The 15,975-nt window shown below is 45.8% G+C and overlaps 1 protein-coding gene and 1 pseudogene across 1 annotated transcript in view; both read left to right on the forward strand.

Moving 5' to 3' along the window:
* The first annotated feature begins 1,944 nt into the window (after window positions 1–1,944).
* On the forward strand, window positions 1,945–5,697 carry LOC100340929 (survival motor neuron protein-like; annotated as a pseudogene).
* A 5,905-nt stretch (window positions 5,698–11,602) lies between these two features.
* The window catches only part of LPAR3 (lysophosphatidic acid receptor 3), a 90,158-nt gene continuing 85,785 nt past the window's right edge, over window positions 11,603–15,975 (forward strand). The window contains exon 1 of the mRNA XM_008264963.5: window positions 11,603–11,799. The gene's annotated coding sequence lies outside the window, so the exon portion shown is untranslated. The remainder of the gene's footprint in view (window positions 11,800–15,975) is intronic.

The raw sequence follows: 15,975 nt of genomic DNA on the forward strand, positions 1-15,975 counted from the left end.
ATAGCTCTTTCATCTGCAGGTTCACTGCCTAAATGACCGCAATGGCTGAGGTTGTGCCAGGCTGAAGCCAGTAACCTGAAACTCCATCTGGGTCTCCTAAATGAGTGGCAGGGGCACAAGTACTTGGGACATCTTCTGCAGCCTCCCAGGCGCATTGAAAGGGAACTGGATTGGAAGTGGAGCAGCTGAGACTGAACTGGCCCTCTGATATGGGATGCCAGCGTGAAGCTTGACCCACTGTGCCAACACTGGCCCTGAATGAAAACTTCTAAGCTCTTGATCCTCCATTTTAAATGAATGAATTCTCTATTTTAAACTAACTAAAGCTAACATCTCAACTTGTTTTTTATGGTGCATCTGTGTTTGTCTGCTGTGGTATTATTCAAATTATGCAAAAACATTAAATATTAATCCATCAGATCCAGTAGAAAAAAATCAGTCCTGGAGATGAAAATGTTAGTGTCATATTACAGCTTTCTTCTGCAAAACAAGGAAAAAATTTAGTGCATAGAAGACAGGAAATTCTAGCGGGATTTATTTACAACTATTATCTTCTCATTTTTCTGGTTTACCAGGATAAATATTTGTGCAGCTGAAGTGTTTCTGGTAGCAGGTTCTTGGTGGTTGCTTCAGGCAAAGCAAATATCTACTCATTGCTTGAGCATTAGGTTTGGAAAAATTAACACATTCAATAACGTGCAATCATTGTCCACAAGTGGCTTCATCTCTGCCTGAGTAGACCCTCAACTCCTATAGCTGATCAAAACAAGTAACCTTGACGGTGTTCTCCCAAAGTATCTTGGGTGTGATATGTACACATTTCTCAGGACGCAAACATGAGCAAGTAAACATGACTATTTTTATAACAGTGGATCTAAATTCTGCCTTGACTTTTCTTTTTCTATGACTGAGACTTTTGTTTTTTAAAGATTTATTTTCTTATTTGAGAGGCAGAGTTACAGAGAGAGGGAGAGACAGAGTGCTGGTTCACTCCCCAAATGGCCACAATGGCCAGAGCTGGGCCAATCCAAAGCCAGGATCCAAGAACTTCTTCTGGGTCTCCCACGTGGGTGCAGGGGCCCAAGCACTTGGGCCATCTTCTACTGCTTTCCCAGGCCATAGCAGAGGGCTAGATCAGAGGAGGAGCAGCCAGGACATGAAGCAGTGTCCACATGGGATGGCAGTGCAGCAGGCAGAGGATTAACTTACTACACCACAGCACAGGTCCTGAGAAATTTTTTTTTAAGATTTATTTTATTTATTTGAAAGGCAGAATTACAGAGAGAGAGAGAGAGAGAGAGAGAGAGAGAGAGAGGGAGAGATACATAGATCTTCCATCCCCTATTTCACTCCCCAAATGGCCATAACATCTGGGGCGGGGCCAGGCTGAAGCCAGGAGCCAGGAGTTTTTCCAGGTCTCCCATGTTGGTGCAGTGGCCCAAATACTTGGGCCACCTTCCATTGCTTTTCCAGGTGCAATTACATGGAGCTGGATAGGAAGTGGCACAGCCAGAACTCAAACCAGTGCCCATTTGGGATGCCAGCCTCATAGGCAGGTTTACCAGCTACATCAGCTACAATGCCGGCCCCTAGTTGAGAATTTTATCTTTTCATTTTCCAAGTAGTTCAGACGTGTTCAGCAGTCTTTGTCCCCCATCCCCTCCCTGGCTTTTTTTTTTTTTTTCTGTTGTAGCATCTAAGTTCAAAGGGCTTTTGGGAGTATTCAGGTTTTGGTATAGAATGGTGGAAACTACAACTGGTTTGCCACATTCTTTTGAGAGATGATTGTCCTTCCTAACCTTTGGATGCTGGCCTCTGTCCCCACTGCATTCACTGTGGATGTTTCTCTGTAGGTATTTGCCAGCCAAGAACTGACTTCATTGCTGGGGCATCACCCTAGGGCTTAGAAAACTCAGGGTGAATTCAGTCCATCCTGTGTCTAGCATGTTTGCAACATCTTCAGTGCTTCTCTTCCCATCTTACCATGGCATGAAGCACATAGGTATAAACAATTGCTATCCAAGTTCAGGTACAAAACAGTGCATAGCTCTCTCTATTTATATTAGCCAGGATAGCTGAGGTTTTGCTGTGGTGAGGAATGCTCCCCAAATCTCAGTGGCTTTGAAGAACCAAGTTTACTTCTCACTTGCCTGGTCTCCCTGGTCAGTTGTGGTGCTATTCCATGCCCTCTTCGCTCTGGGATCCAGGCAGTTGGAGCTGATACTGCTCAATTCAGGGTAGAGGAAGAGAGAATAAAGAGACCCTGGGGCTGGTTCGTAAAGCTTACAATTTATTGGCCAAAGTAAGTCACATGGGTCAGTTTGACAATGGGGTGGAGAAGTTCAATTCTCTCCTAGGAAGAGGAAGCTTTTATTTTTAAATCACAATAACTTTAAAATCATAAACCTACTGCATTATTGCTAGGTTCCTAAACTGAAGGAAGAACTAAGTTGTCTAATAAAAACCTGAGAAGGGGAGTGTTATCAGTAACCCTTACCTGGGACTTTCAGTGTTATTTCTTCTCTAATGCAAATTCTCCACCCCAGAAACCCTATCTAGGAAACCCTATCTAGTCTCCAGGGAGGGTGGTCTGGTTCCTCATCTGTTCTATTCTAATCCATTCTCTACAGACAAATGTTTATGTTTAGCTTCTTTCATCATCGAGCCCTTTGAAGCTCTGGGGAACTTAGCCTTTGCAAATGACAAGTCATGGTGTTTAAGATGTTTTTTTCTGTTCCGAGGGCCAGAAAACCCATTTAGGAAGTTAGGAGCTGAGCATTGACATTTTTTTTTTTGTTCTTCCTGGTATTTTCCTTTCAAGATTTTTTTTGTGTCCTCCTTGGCAAATGGTCCCAGGACACAGTGGATGCTCTTAGCCCACTGGGCTGAGGAGTCACAGGGGCAACAGAGAAAGGGAACCCAAGAAAACCCCAATATTGTCTCCAAATGCAATTTTGTCACAATTGGGAAGTTGATGAAATGGCTGCTAAGGGAAAGCCTGCTTGCGTGAACGCTTTAGGACGTTGTGATTCAAAAACGACTATTCAAAGCATTCTTCCCATGGAGGTATGTAAAGCTCATTATGAAGGATTTATAGTTTCAATGCTAATTTTCAACAAGGGTATTTCAAAAAATCTGTGAAAAGGGGAATTAAGAGATAAATTTATCTTGATGCAAAAATTTTGAAATCCACACATATTCAATGTCTTCAAAAATTCATGGAAATGCATACTATGAAAAAATTTATGCATGAATTTCAAAAATATTTTGCACCAAACTAAACTTGCCTTTTAATCTAGTTTTCCGTGAACTGCTAAAAGCACTCATGTAAATGTGAAAGCTATGCACAGAAGGGAGTAGCAGAGTGGTTACCAGAGGTTGGGAAGTAGAGGGGTTCCAGAGAAGGGTGGAGAAGGGTGGCTGCTAGTGGGTACAGCTGGGTAGGAAGAACAACTTCTAATGTTCTATAGCACCAAAGGGTAACTATGGTTGACAATTCCATGTTTCAAAATAGCTAGTAGGGAGAATTTTGAATGTTCACAACACAAAGAAGTAATACATGTTTGTGGTGATAAAAATGCCTATTACCTTCACCTAATCGTTACACCTTGTATTCAGATGTTGAAATATCACACTGTACCCCATAAATATGTAAAATCATTACAAGTCAAATTTATAAAATGGGCTCTTCTGACCAGTAATATCCATTATTCAAAATTTGGCGCACTCAGACAAGCAATGGCAACTAATCCAAAACTGAGAATAAATGAAATACGTTATATTGAAAACTACCCACCATAAAAGTTTTGCCAATTCAAAATCCCACCAGGAGCACACAGAGTTACACATTTCTCTTACACTTTAATCAGTATTGGGAATCTCTCTATAAAAAACCTTTGTCACTTTGATATTTGATATGTGGTATCTCATTTTAATTTATAGTTCCTTTACTGTTAGACCAGTCAAATTTATTCTCATAAAACTGTTTGTAATTCATCATCTGCCAGTTGTTCATATGCTTGTCTAATTTTTCCATTTTGATGTTATCCTTTTAACTATTTTGAGTTCTATACATGCCTCTCAGTAAATAACATAAAAGAGATACTTCTGCACATAAAAAATAATGCCATAAGTTTACATAAAAATCAAACAAGGAACAAATGGTATCTCAACAATTAAGACCCCCATGCCAGAGTACCTGAGATCAAGTTCTGACTCCATCTTCATTTCTAGCTTCCTACTAATTCAGATACTCAAGTAATTGAGCTCTTGCCATCCACGTCGAGACAGATCAAATTCTCAGCTCCTGGTTTCAGCCCAGCCTTGGCTACTGTAAATATTCAGGGAGTCAACCAGTGGATGGGAGTGCTGTCTCTCTCTATTTCTTGGTTTCAAATAAAAAGGTTTAAATAACCCCAAATACAAAACTACTTGCAACATAGGATAGATGAAGAATTAATGCCCTTTGGCAGGAGGCTCGCTATGGCAATGGGCATTGGCAGTGGTGGTGGCAGTGGCGACATCTGGTGTCCTGGGGCTGGAGGACTCAGTGCTGTTCTGGTGCAGAATGGGCCGGAGTGCTGATTCTGACATTTGGGATGATACAGCATTGGTAAAAGCTTATGGTAAAGCTATAGCATCATTTACGCATGCACTGAAGAATGGTGGCATTTGTGAAGCTTCAGATCAACCAAAGGTCATAACTAAAAGAAAATCTGTTAAGAAGAATAAATGCCAAACGAGGAATACTGCAACTGCCTTGAAACAGTGGAAGGTTGGTAAAAAATGTTCTGCCACTTGGTCTGAAGATGGCTGCATCTCCCCAGCTACAATTGATTCAGTTGATCTTAAGAGGGAAACCTGTGTTGTGGTTTACACTGGATATGGATATAGAGAAGAGCAAAATCTGTCTGTTCTACTTTTCCCAGACATCTGAAGTAGCTAATAACACAGAACAAAATGCTCAGTAGAATGAAAATGAGAGTCAAGTTTCCAGTGAGGACTTCTCCCGGACTCCTGGAAATAAATAATATCAAGTCAAAAGCTAATCCTTAGAGATTTTTCCTCCCTCTGCAACCCCCATGCCAGGGCCAGGGACCAGGAAAGCCAGGTCTAAAGTTCAATGGTCCACTTCCACCACCATGACCAACCGTACCACCCCACTTCCTGTCATGCTGGCTACCCCCATTTCCTTCTGGGCCACCAGCAATTCCACCACCACCTCCCATATGTCCAGATTCTCTCTCTCTCTCTTTTTAGATTTATTTATTTATTTGAAAGTCAGAGTTACACGAAGAGAGAAGGAGAGGCAGTGAGAGAGAGGTCTTTCATCCACTGGCTCACTCCCCAGATGGCCACAATGGCCGGAGCTGTGCCAATCTAAAGCCAGCAGCCAGGAGCTGCTTCTGGGTCTTCCACATGGGTGAAGGGGCCCAAGGACTTGATCTTCTACTGCTTTCCCTGGCCATAGCAGAGAGCTGGATTGGAAGTAGAGCAGCTGGGACTCGAACTGGTGCCCATATGGGAAGCAGTGGCTTTAGCTGCTACGCCACAGCGTGGGCCCCTCCAGATTCTCTTGATGATGCTGATGCCTTGGGAAGTATGTTCATCTCTTATTTCATGAGTGGCTATCATCCTGGCTGCTATCTGTGCTTCCAGCAAAGTCAGAAAGAAGGAAGATGCTCACACTTCAGTTAAGGAGTGAGTGCATCATTTTAAGGTGAACCTTTGCTATAAATGCTGTGGTTTGTGGAAAACAAGTGTTTTGATAATTTAAGAAAAAGAAATGTGAAAAAATTGAAAAGTTAACATAAAGCAATAGTAAAGATATTTTGATGACAAAGCAGGTAAATAAAAGATTGAGCTGTACCCCACCAGGATTTTCACCAAACACTTGCTGGCTGGCTGGCTGGCTGGCTGTATGGAAAAAAACTCACTTTTACAATGTGTAGATCCTTAAAATCTGAAGACACCTGCATCACTGGTAGTCACACAGCCAGACTCTCTCTCTCTGGTTTGTAACGCGTATGCAGTATGCTGTATTGCTATGAAGTGCTCTTGTTATAACTTCACTGGAGTTTAGTTGATCCTTTAGAGCTGGTTTCCCATTTTCAGGAAATTCTGGGGCTAAGGCAACAAGTTAGATGACAGCTAATCATTAAACTAATGACCGGATAGATCCTGAATGTTGTAGAAAAGGACTGGCCTCATTTCTTCAAAGTATCACTGTCTTCAAAGAAATAAGGAAGTAGGGGGGAACTGTTGTAGATTAAATGTTATGTAACAGATGTCATAGCCAAATATAATGTGGGATCTGTGATTGGACTGTTTGGTTAAGAAGCCTCTGTAGGGAGCGGCACTGTGGCGCAGAAAGCTGAGCTTCTGTCTGCAGTGCTGGCATCACATATTTGTGCTGGTTGGAGTCCTGGTTGCTCCACATCTGATCCAGCTCCCTGCTAATGGGCTTGAGAAAGCAACAGAGGATGGCCCCAGTACCTGAGCATCTGCACCCACGTGGGAGACCAGGGAGAAGCTCCTGGCTGCTGGCTATGGCCTGGGGAGTGAACCAGAAGATAGAAAATCTCTCTCTCTCTCTCTCTCTGTATCACTGCCTTTCAAATAAGTAAATCAATCTCTTATTTAAAAAAAATAGAAGCCATTGTAAACACTTGGCAAGGGATAACTGAGGGAATTTGAGTACAAACTGGGTTTTAAATGATACTGGATTATTGCTAGGATAAGAATCATATAGCTTATAGAAGAATGCCTTTTAATCTGCACACTGAAGGATTTGGGAGTGAAGTGTTGTAGAGTTGTCAATATATTTTGAAAAGATTTAGCAAAATATATATGTGAATTTATGAAACATAGAAGGCAAAATGTTAATGAATCTGATTAGCATATGTGGATATTCACTGTACTATTTTTTCTATTTTCTAATGTTTAAAAATATATAATAAATTTCACATGTAGTCTGGCACATTAATATTTTCCCCTATGATTTCCTTCCTTCCTCATATATTTAAAAACGTTCTCCCCAAACTTGAAATCAAATAAGCATTAATATTTATTTTTTAAATTGTTTAATGATTCTCTTTCTCCTTTTTGACAAATCATCTCTTTTAAGCATATGAAAATTACTTTGGTAAACATCTAATCTTTTTCCTCCAAAGTCAGTAACTTGTACCACTGACTGAATAAACCTTCCTTTTCCTATTGATTTGTCATGACTATTTCTCCAAATACAAACTTTTTTATGTTTACTAGGATTTGTATATGGAATTACTATTCTGGTCTTGCTTTGTCTCTCAGCTCTTACACCAGTATCATTTTGTTTTAAAAATTCACTAAGGGATTGCTTCTCAACCTTTTGGCTAAGGTCAAGTGTAAAAATTCTTTAAGGTGACTATATACTTTTGCAAGCAACCTAGATACTTTTGCAACTGAACTATATCTGGATGACAGACACAAATCTAGATTGTCTTGGGAAAACCAGCACAAAGGGTACCCCAGGTACTATGTATGGCTTTATAATGTATTTTCTTCTCCACTATATCAAGACTCCACTCATGACTTTCATTCTCAAAACTTGTCACTCTTTTCAGAAGCATAAAAATATGCGGACTTGGGGCTGGCAGTGTGGTGTAGTAGGTTAAACCTCCCTCCTGTGGTACCAACATCCCATATGTGTGCCATTTCATGTCCTGACTGCTCCTCTTCTGATCCAGCTTTCTGCTTATGGCTTGGGAAGGCAGTGGAAGATGACCCATGTGCTTGGGCCCCTGCACCCACGTGGGAGATCTGGAAGAAGTTCCTGGCTCCTGGCTCCAGCCATTGCAACCATTTGGAGAGTGAACCTTTCTCTGTCTCTCCCTCTCTCTGTAACTCTGCTTCACGAATTCATAAATAAACCTTTTAAAACATATGCAGAATTAATTGGCATTGGGATGAATATCCAAGAAGTATTTCTACTTCTCCCCAAAGTATAAAGTTGTTTCATACTTCATATGTGATATGGTTTGCTCAATCTAAATGAATTTATGTAGAATCTGACTGTTTTGGTATCATTGAACTATTTTTTAAACAGATTGGTTTTGTTAAGATTTTATTTATTTATTTATTCGAGAAGTAGAGTTACAGACAGAGAGAGGGAGAGATAGAGAGAAAGATCTTCCATCTGCTGGTTTATTCTCCAAATGCCCACAATAGCTGGAGCTATGCTGATTCGAAGTCAGGAGCCAGTAGCTTTGGGTGCAGGGGCCTATGCACTTGGGCCATCTTCTACTGCTTTCCCAGGCCATAGCAGAGAGCTGGAACAGAAAAGGAGCAGCCAGGACTTGAACTGGCACACATATGGGATGCTGGCACTGCAGGAAGAGGCTTAGCTCTATGCCACATAGCAGGCCCCTCGGTGAACTATTTCTGTGTCTTTCCGATGGAAGTTACTCTCGTGCAGCCGAGAGCTGCTCCACGGGGCCACCTGCCTTGCCTATGCTATCTTTCTTTTCCTTTGTTTTCTATGGAGCTGTTTACTCGGTCTATCCTCAGAACATGCCAGCTGTTACTGTCCCACTGCCACCCTTCACTCTACAGCTGCCATTCCACTCTCAGACGAGTCACCTGCATAGGCATGCTTGGCACAAGTTAGAGCAGATGAACAAAATCAGCGCAGACACTTCCCAAAGGTACTAACAGAAGATCTGGGAGCTCCTGCCCAGATGCTCAAAGGTTCAAGCGGAATCTGGAACAGAGGAACATGGGCCTCTTTCCACAAGGCCAAAGAGGAAGAAAAGACTCCCATGTTGCTTTCCACCGTGGCAGGGGGCCATTTTCAATCTTACTTGCTTATTTATCTTGCAGCATTTATGCCCTGCCCTTATGTAAATGCTGGCTGGTATAGTTTCTCCAAGGTCATAGCTGTCCATTCAGCCACCACCATTCAGTTCTATTGGGCACTGTCGCCCTTTCCTTTATAGAAACAATGTTACAAATCTGTGTTCCCAGGAACCCCAGACCCCAACACCAATGTTTTTGAATGAGGGCTCAGCCACTGATGTGTAAGGCCAGGTAAACCCTCAGACTTCATGTCTGCCATTTCTGATGCTAATTCTAATTTGTTTTTTCTAATAAAAACATTTTATTAGATGTAGAGAAAGGAGACACCATAGACCCAAGGACTTGAAGAAGGTTCCCCCTAAAAACCAGGATTTGGGAGTGGGGCACGGGGGTAGGAGGGGTGTCTCTTCTTTCCAGTTCTCTTGCAGCTCATCTTTTTTCCTTTTGCTGCTCCTGCCTTTGGGTCTCTGTTGCTGCTCCTGTTCCCCTCTGTCCCTTCTTGCCTTGCCCTCAGGTCTCACCCACACTTGTTAACAACCATGCAGCTAGAACAACTTTTTCTTATTGTAACACAGATCACCAGGCCCCGTCTCCTTTCTCCCCTTGAAGGCATCGCACCTGGCTCTGCAGGACCCATGCTCTCCTCTGCAGTGCTCAGGAAGCTATGACGTAATGCGCTTCCAAGTGCCTGTGTTAATACGTCGTTTGGAACTTGGAACAGATTTTCCCAGCCAAAGAAGGTTCGAAATGGTGTTTACAGTTCCCAGTGCAGCCTATAACAATTTACTCACTCTCCATGCTACACATTTGTTGAGTCAAGTAATCACTAAGTGCTGGTGGTTGAGAATTTTGATGTTCCCAGCTGCCCTCAGTGCCGTGATGTTTGAGTCGAGCTGTTTACTCCCCTAATCCTGGTTTCATAGATCATAGGCAAGGTTTCTGCTTGTTCCAGTACACAGGATCTTTAGCGCTAGCTTTGCAAGTTGTACCGCTCTCCTCCACACAGTTCATCTGCAAGACCCCACTGAAATTTTCCAAATCCTGGATGAAGCAACAATCACAGGGTGATCAAAATCTAGCCATATCCCTGTGAATGTGTGAGGCACACTAAGCTGTCACAGTCTATAGGATGAGATGAAATGCCCTGGGTAAGGAATCTAACATGATTAAAGCATTGTTTTCAGAGACACACAGAGAGAGAGAACCAGAGAGAGAACAGTCTCTGATGTTAGAGATTACTGGACAGGTGGTTTCCTAGGATGTAGTTGTTCATGGGCACAGAGAGGAGTTGATGATCAGTGTATGTGGATTTCATGTTTTGCAACATTTATTTATTTGAAATGAGGGGTGGGGGTGAGAAAGAGATATTTTGAGATTGTCTATCTGCTGATTCACTCTCCAAAGGCCTGCAACAGTCAAGGCTGGGCCAAGGTGAAGCCAGAATCCAGAAGTCAGGAACTTTGATCCTCAAGTACTGGAGCCATCATATACCATCTCTCAGGTGCATTAGCAAAAATCTGGATAAGAAGTGGAGGGGCCAGGACTTGAAGTAGGCATTCCGGTATGGGATATGGGTATTCCAAGCAGTGCTGGACCTGCTGGGCCACAATACCCACTACAATGTGTGTGTTTAAAAAGTTGTCTTAAATTTATTTTATTTGAAAGGCATCTCTCTCTCTCTCTCTCTCTCTCTCTCTCTCACACACACACACACACACACACACACACCTCTTATCTGCTGGTTCAATCCCAAAATGTCCACAACAGCAGGAGCAGGGCCAGGCCCAGCAGGCCAGAATTCAGAGTTTGCCACCTGATGGCAGGAACCCAAGCACTTGAGGGATCACCTGTTGCCTCCCAGGGTGCACAATAGCAAGACTGGAATTCACAAGGGAGCACTCCCCTATAGGTTGGGAGCATCCCAAGACAAGTCTTAACTTCTGGGCCAAACGCTCCCTCCCCCCTCCAATTTCAATGTTGCATCCACAACAAAAGGATGAATGAACGAATGAAGGAATGATTGGCAAAGGGTTAGGAAGACAATTAGGCACACGGAATTTGTGTTTCCCAGGGCTTTGAAGCATGAGTGAGAAGGACTTTTTGCCTCTCCGTATTTCCTTCTTGCAAGCTCACCAGGCACACTCAACTCTGAGTGCCTCTGGGCCTTGGTTTTGCTTTGCAGAGTCCAGATAGAACAAAGCCTAGAACAAAGCCCTGACGACATTTGCTTTTCTTTTTTACCTGCTTCTTCTTTACCAAAGGTGGGTCCTTGGAAGCTTTATATTTCAGTTATGCAAAACAATGTATCCAGGACTGTTTACCAGGGGAGGCCAAGTAGCCTCTTACAAGAAACTTAAATACGTTTTGTCTACTGTTGCTCTAAGAAAGGATAGGGCCCTGGGCCAGATCTATGCGAACATGAACATCCGGGGGAAGCTTTGGGGTTCTAGTCTTTGAGCTTGCGGGCTGGGGCTGGCGAGGAGCGGGCCTCCCACAGGTGGTGAGCCAGGGCTGCAAGTCCTGCCGCCCCCAGGTGAGGAGGCAGGGACCGACGCCTGGCTGTCAGGCGGTCTTTCAGCGAGCGCCAGACCCTCTTCGGGCGGCCACCGCCTTGAGGACAAACCCACGCAGGAGCGCGTTTGCGGGAGGGCCGCGGCCTGGCCGGTGGGGGGCGCCCTCCCGTGGGAAAGTGCAGACGAGCGGGGCAGGGCCAGGCAGGGCGGGGCCGGGCGAGGACGCGGCCCCTCCGCCCCTTCCTGACTCGTGCAAACTTTCTTCGGGCTCCGGGCGCGTAGCAGCGGCCGCTGGAGAGGAGGCGCCCCGCCCGCGCGCCGCGTCCTCGGCTGCTCCACGCGCCTGGCCGGAGCTCGGCGCCCGGTCGCCCCGTCGCGCTCGGCTTCGAGGGCATGCGGCAGCCGCAGGGGTCCCCGCTCCTGGGCTCGGCGGTGCGGGCGAACGTGAGCGGTGAGTGCGTGCCGGGCGCGGGGAGGGTCCCGGAGCCACGACCGGCCGGGGCACGCGGGTCTCTGCCGGGCCCAGACCTCGAATTTTCGGGGCTGCCCGGTTTTCAGCTTGGGTCCCAACCCCACTGGGCCGTCCCGAGTTGGGACTCTGAGGGTGGGAGTGTGGCGCGTCTTGCCGGTTTCCGTCGCTCCTTCTCGGAGCAATGAAGAGATGCGGGCTGAGGGCCGCGTGCGCCCGTGCCGCGCGCGGGCCGGTGCGTTGGGCGCCGCGGCTGCGCTCGCTCGCACAGGTGGTTCACTGTCACCCTCGGTCTTGCTGCGGTGGCGGTGATTAGGCAAGTGTGTTCTCCACAGACCCCAGGGAGCTAACGTTTCTCAGCCTCTCTCTTCCACACGCGGTGCGATGACATGCCCGTGCGGGAACGGTTGGAACCATGCGCAGGCATCTAAAGATCGGAGAAAATAGTGATTGCTAACTAACTAGCCACCCGGCTGTGCTGGGTGAGTGGCGTGTCCCCCGTCAACCCCCACGTCACCCGCAGACAGAAGCGCTTTGTTCGTCGCAATGTTACTTTATTGCTTTCTCTCACCAAGTTCCAGCTACCCCAAATTGCTTAGAATTTTCTCAAGCATATAATTTGAGGAGTGACTGTGAGTATCGGAAACAGTTTTGGTCTTATTAAGGTAATCATTAAAACGGCCTGAAAAGCATGTGTAGGTCAATTTTTAACTGAGTAATTTTCGCTCAATGTTTCCTCTGATTTGTTGCCCCCCCCCCCCCCCCCGCTCCCCTTTCCTTGACCTGGTGTCTTGGAATTCACTTTGGAAATGAAGGGCGGGTCAACCTCTCCGGATTGCACCTTGTTTTTGCGAAGTCGGAGAAAGTGAACGTCACAGGCAGTCCCTTCTTCACAATTGGGCAGTTGCTCCATGCACCGTATTTCAGGAGGGCACGAACTGTTTCCGTTGCTGAAGGAGGCTTGCTGGGTTTATGCAGTGGGCTCTGTATCAGTGTTTGCGAACCCTGCTTCCTAAGAGGCCTTGAACTGACTCGGGGAGGCCGTCTGCGCCTGGTGAATGATGTTTCCCTCTTTTTCAACCAGGAGTGATACAGTTAGAAGCACGCAGGCTTGGCTCTGTTCACACCATGCCTGTTTAAACAAACTAGTCATTCTAAAAAGTCCAGCACGCAAACCCTGCCAATGAGGGTTGTGTACGTGAGATAAGCTTCACTTGACTCTTGGGTTTTGAGATTGTATTCACTTCATATCGTCAGAGGACTTGGACATCCAAACATCTGGGCAGCACTTATGTTGATACTACTCAATAACTAATGAGATTGGTCATTTTAGCAAATTTTTCTTACTTATTTAATTATCTTTAGAACTCAGAAGTTTGTAGCTTTGATTTAGTTTCAAATGACTTATTTCTAAGTCTAACAAAATGCATACAGCAGCTCCCAGACTCTATTAAATCAGATGCAGTTTAGGGGTCTGGCTGTTTTGTAAGATGTTTGGTAGAACAGGTCTGTTTGTGTCTTCTATGAATGAAGACAGGTGAAAAAACTAAAACATGTAACAGTCTTTTTTTTTTTTTTTGAGATTTTTTTATTTATTTGAAAGGCAGAGTTAGAGAGGAGGAGCGACACACAGAGATCATTCATCTGCTGGTTCACTCCCCAAATGTCCCCAGTCACCAGGGCTGGGCAGGACGAAGCCAGGAGCTTCCTGCGGGTCTCCCTTGTGGATGCTGGGACCCAAGCATTTGGGCTGTCCTCTGCTGCTTTCCCAGATGCATCAGCATGGAGCTGGATTTGGAAGTAAAGTAGCCAGCCAGGTCTGGAACCAGTGCCCATATGGGATGCAGCAGGCAGAGGCTTAACCTGCTAGGACACAATACTGGCCCTGTGACAGTTTCTCTGGCATGTCCATCAAACCTATTTGAGACATGACAGCATGTTAACCGTCTCTCAGTTTTGAAAAACACACACATGCACAGAGGAACAAATGCACCCACAGCACTGTAGCCAGGCAGCCACAGAGGGACACTGTCAAAGTCACATGTACGTGCATGCGTTAGGCTGGCTGTGTCTCCTTGGGTTTCCCAGCTCTCTGCGGAGGAGAGTAATCCCCATAACTTAAGCCCAACCTCTTATTTCTTTGGGCTGGGGCAAGGGGAATCACCAGAACTCACATGGGAATGACTGTAACTCACATTACCCATTAGCAGTTCTCCTTGGAGTATACCTTCGTTCAGATGCTTTCTGGCCTGTGATTATACCCGTGTGGCTGAGTCTGATTGCAGGCTTTTAAAATGGCAGAGACCAGGCCCAAAGCATTATTAATGTGGGGCAAAGGCAAGAACAAGACCCCGCAACTAGACCACCCTTTTTTCCAGCTCAGGCATTGCTGCCTGGGACATGTTAGGTAACTTCACCTTTCTGAGCTTGAATTTCCTCATCTGTAAAAATGAGGATTATAGCCACCACCCAAGATGAAAAGGCAAAGCTCTTTTGCAGAGTCTCTGATGGACAGGAATTACTCCTGAAATGCTGGTGGCCGTCTGTTCCTCCCTGGAAAGTATTGATATTAGTGTAAGCAGGAGTGCAAAGATAGATCCCAAGCCCGAAGTTACTTATGGTTTTATGCACACTTTTCCTGCATGTCTTTCCCATCACTAGCCCTTTTGCTCCCTCCCTTATTCCTCCTCCAAGTATTAAGCCCTCCTGCTTTCTGTCCTTGATGATCCTTAGTCCTTCGATTCTGTATGGACATACATGGGCAGAGCCCTGGAATCTATTCCTGCCATGGTTGGGGGAAGTAATGGTAAGGGTGGGGGACTCTCTGCTTAGGTGCTGAGAGTTTGTGCTTGTTACAAATGAGGGGCTGGAGGTACTTAGAATACCGGGATCTGAACTCTAATGCTAGCCCTGCTTTAAAAGTTTTTTTTTTTTATTTCATTTTATTTGAAAGGCAAACAGAGTTTGCAACCACTGATACACATAGTTCACTAGAGAGACAGATGGAGAGAAATCCTTTATCTGGACAGGCAGAGTTAGACAGTGAGAGAGAGAGAGAGAGAGAGAGAGAGAGAGAAAGGTCTTCCTTCCGTTGGTTCACCCCCCAAAATGGCCGCTACGGCCATTGCGCTGCGCCGATCCGAAGCCAGGAGCCAGGTGCTTCCTCCTTGTCTCCCATGCGGGTGCAGGGCCCAAGCACTTGGGCCATCCTTCAGTGCCTTCCCGGGCCACAGCAGAGAGCTGGACTGGAAGAAGAGCAACTGGGACAGAATCCGGCGCCCCAACCGGGACTAGAACCTGGGGTGCTGGTGCTGCAGGTGGAGGATTAGCCTAGTGAGCCGTGGCGCTGGCCCTTTATCCATTGATTCACTCCCCAAATACAGTCAACAGCCAGGGCTAGGCCAGACTGAAGCCAGGAGCCAGGAACTGCATTCAGGTCTCCCATGTAGGTGGCAGTGACTCAAGTACTTGATTCATCCTCTACCTCCCAGGGTGTGTGTTGGCAAGAAGCAGGATGGGAAGTGGAGTGTCTGTGGCTTCAATCAGACCCTTTGATATGGGTTGCCATAATCCCAGGCAACCACTATGTTCTTAGCTAAATTCCCACCCTCCAGCCCCACTTTGGTGAGCTTCTGCAACCTATCATATAGTACTTGTCATCCATGAATCTATTTTCTTCTTTTCACAAATGTGGATCATGCCATTTCTACCTCTCTGCCTGGGTTAAGTCACATATGTGGAAGAACGCTGCTCCCTGTGCAGGGCCATCCAAATGCTGGAATTAAAGAAGCAGAGCCTCCAGTGTGTGAGGTCCCAGGCAGGCTCACTGAGCGGGGGCTCTGCAGGGGCGCTGGGGTCTCTGCGTGGGTGCCTTATTGCTGAGTGGCCATTGCGGCTGTCCCTCCACATCCTTCTCTCCTGTCCTCTGCTGTTACACTCACTTTCAGGAGGAAATCACACCAAAGCTTGGGCAGCTGCTCCGTGGGGAATGGGAGAGGGAGGCCGGCTTCAAGCCAGAGATTACTTAACACTATGTGCTCAAGATGGAAGGCACAGGCAAGAGTTCCACAGATGCTTTCATTCCCTCTGAGAATTACCTGTACTGTCTGCTCCTCAGGTCTCAGCAGACAGAACCCGGTCAGTGACTCCCCCAGGATG

The sequence above is a fragment of the Oryctolagus cuniculus genome, chromosome 7 (assembly GCF_051225735.1).
Source record: "Oryctolagus cuniculus isolate XC-2025 breed Fujian yellow rabbit chromosome 7, ASM5122573v1, whole genome shotgun sequence".
Taxonomy (NCBI): Eukaryota; Metazoa; Chordata; class Mammalia; order Lagomorpha; family Leporidae; genus Oryctolagus; species Oryctolagus cuniculus.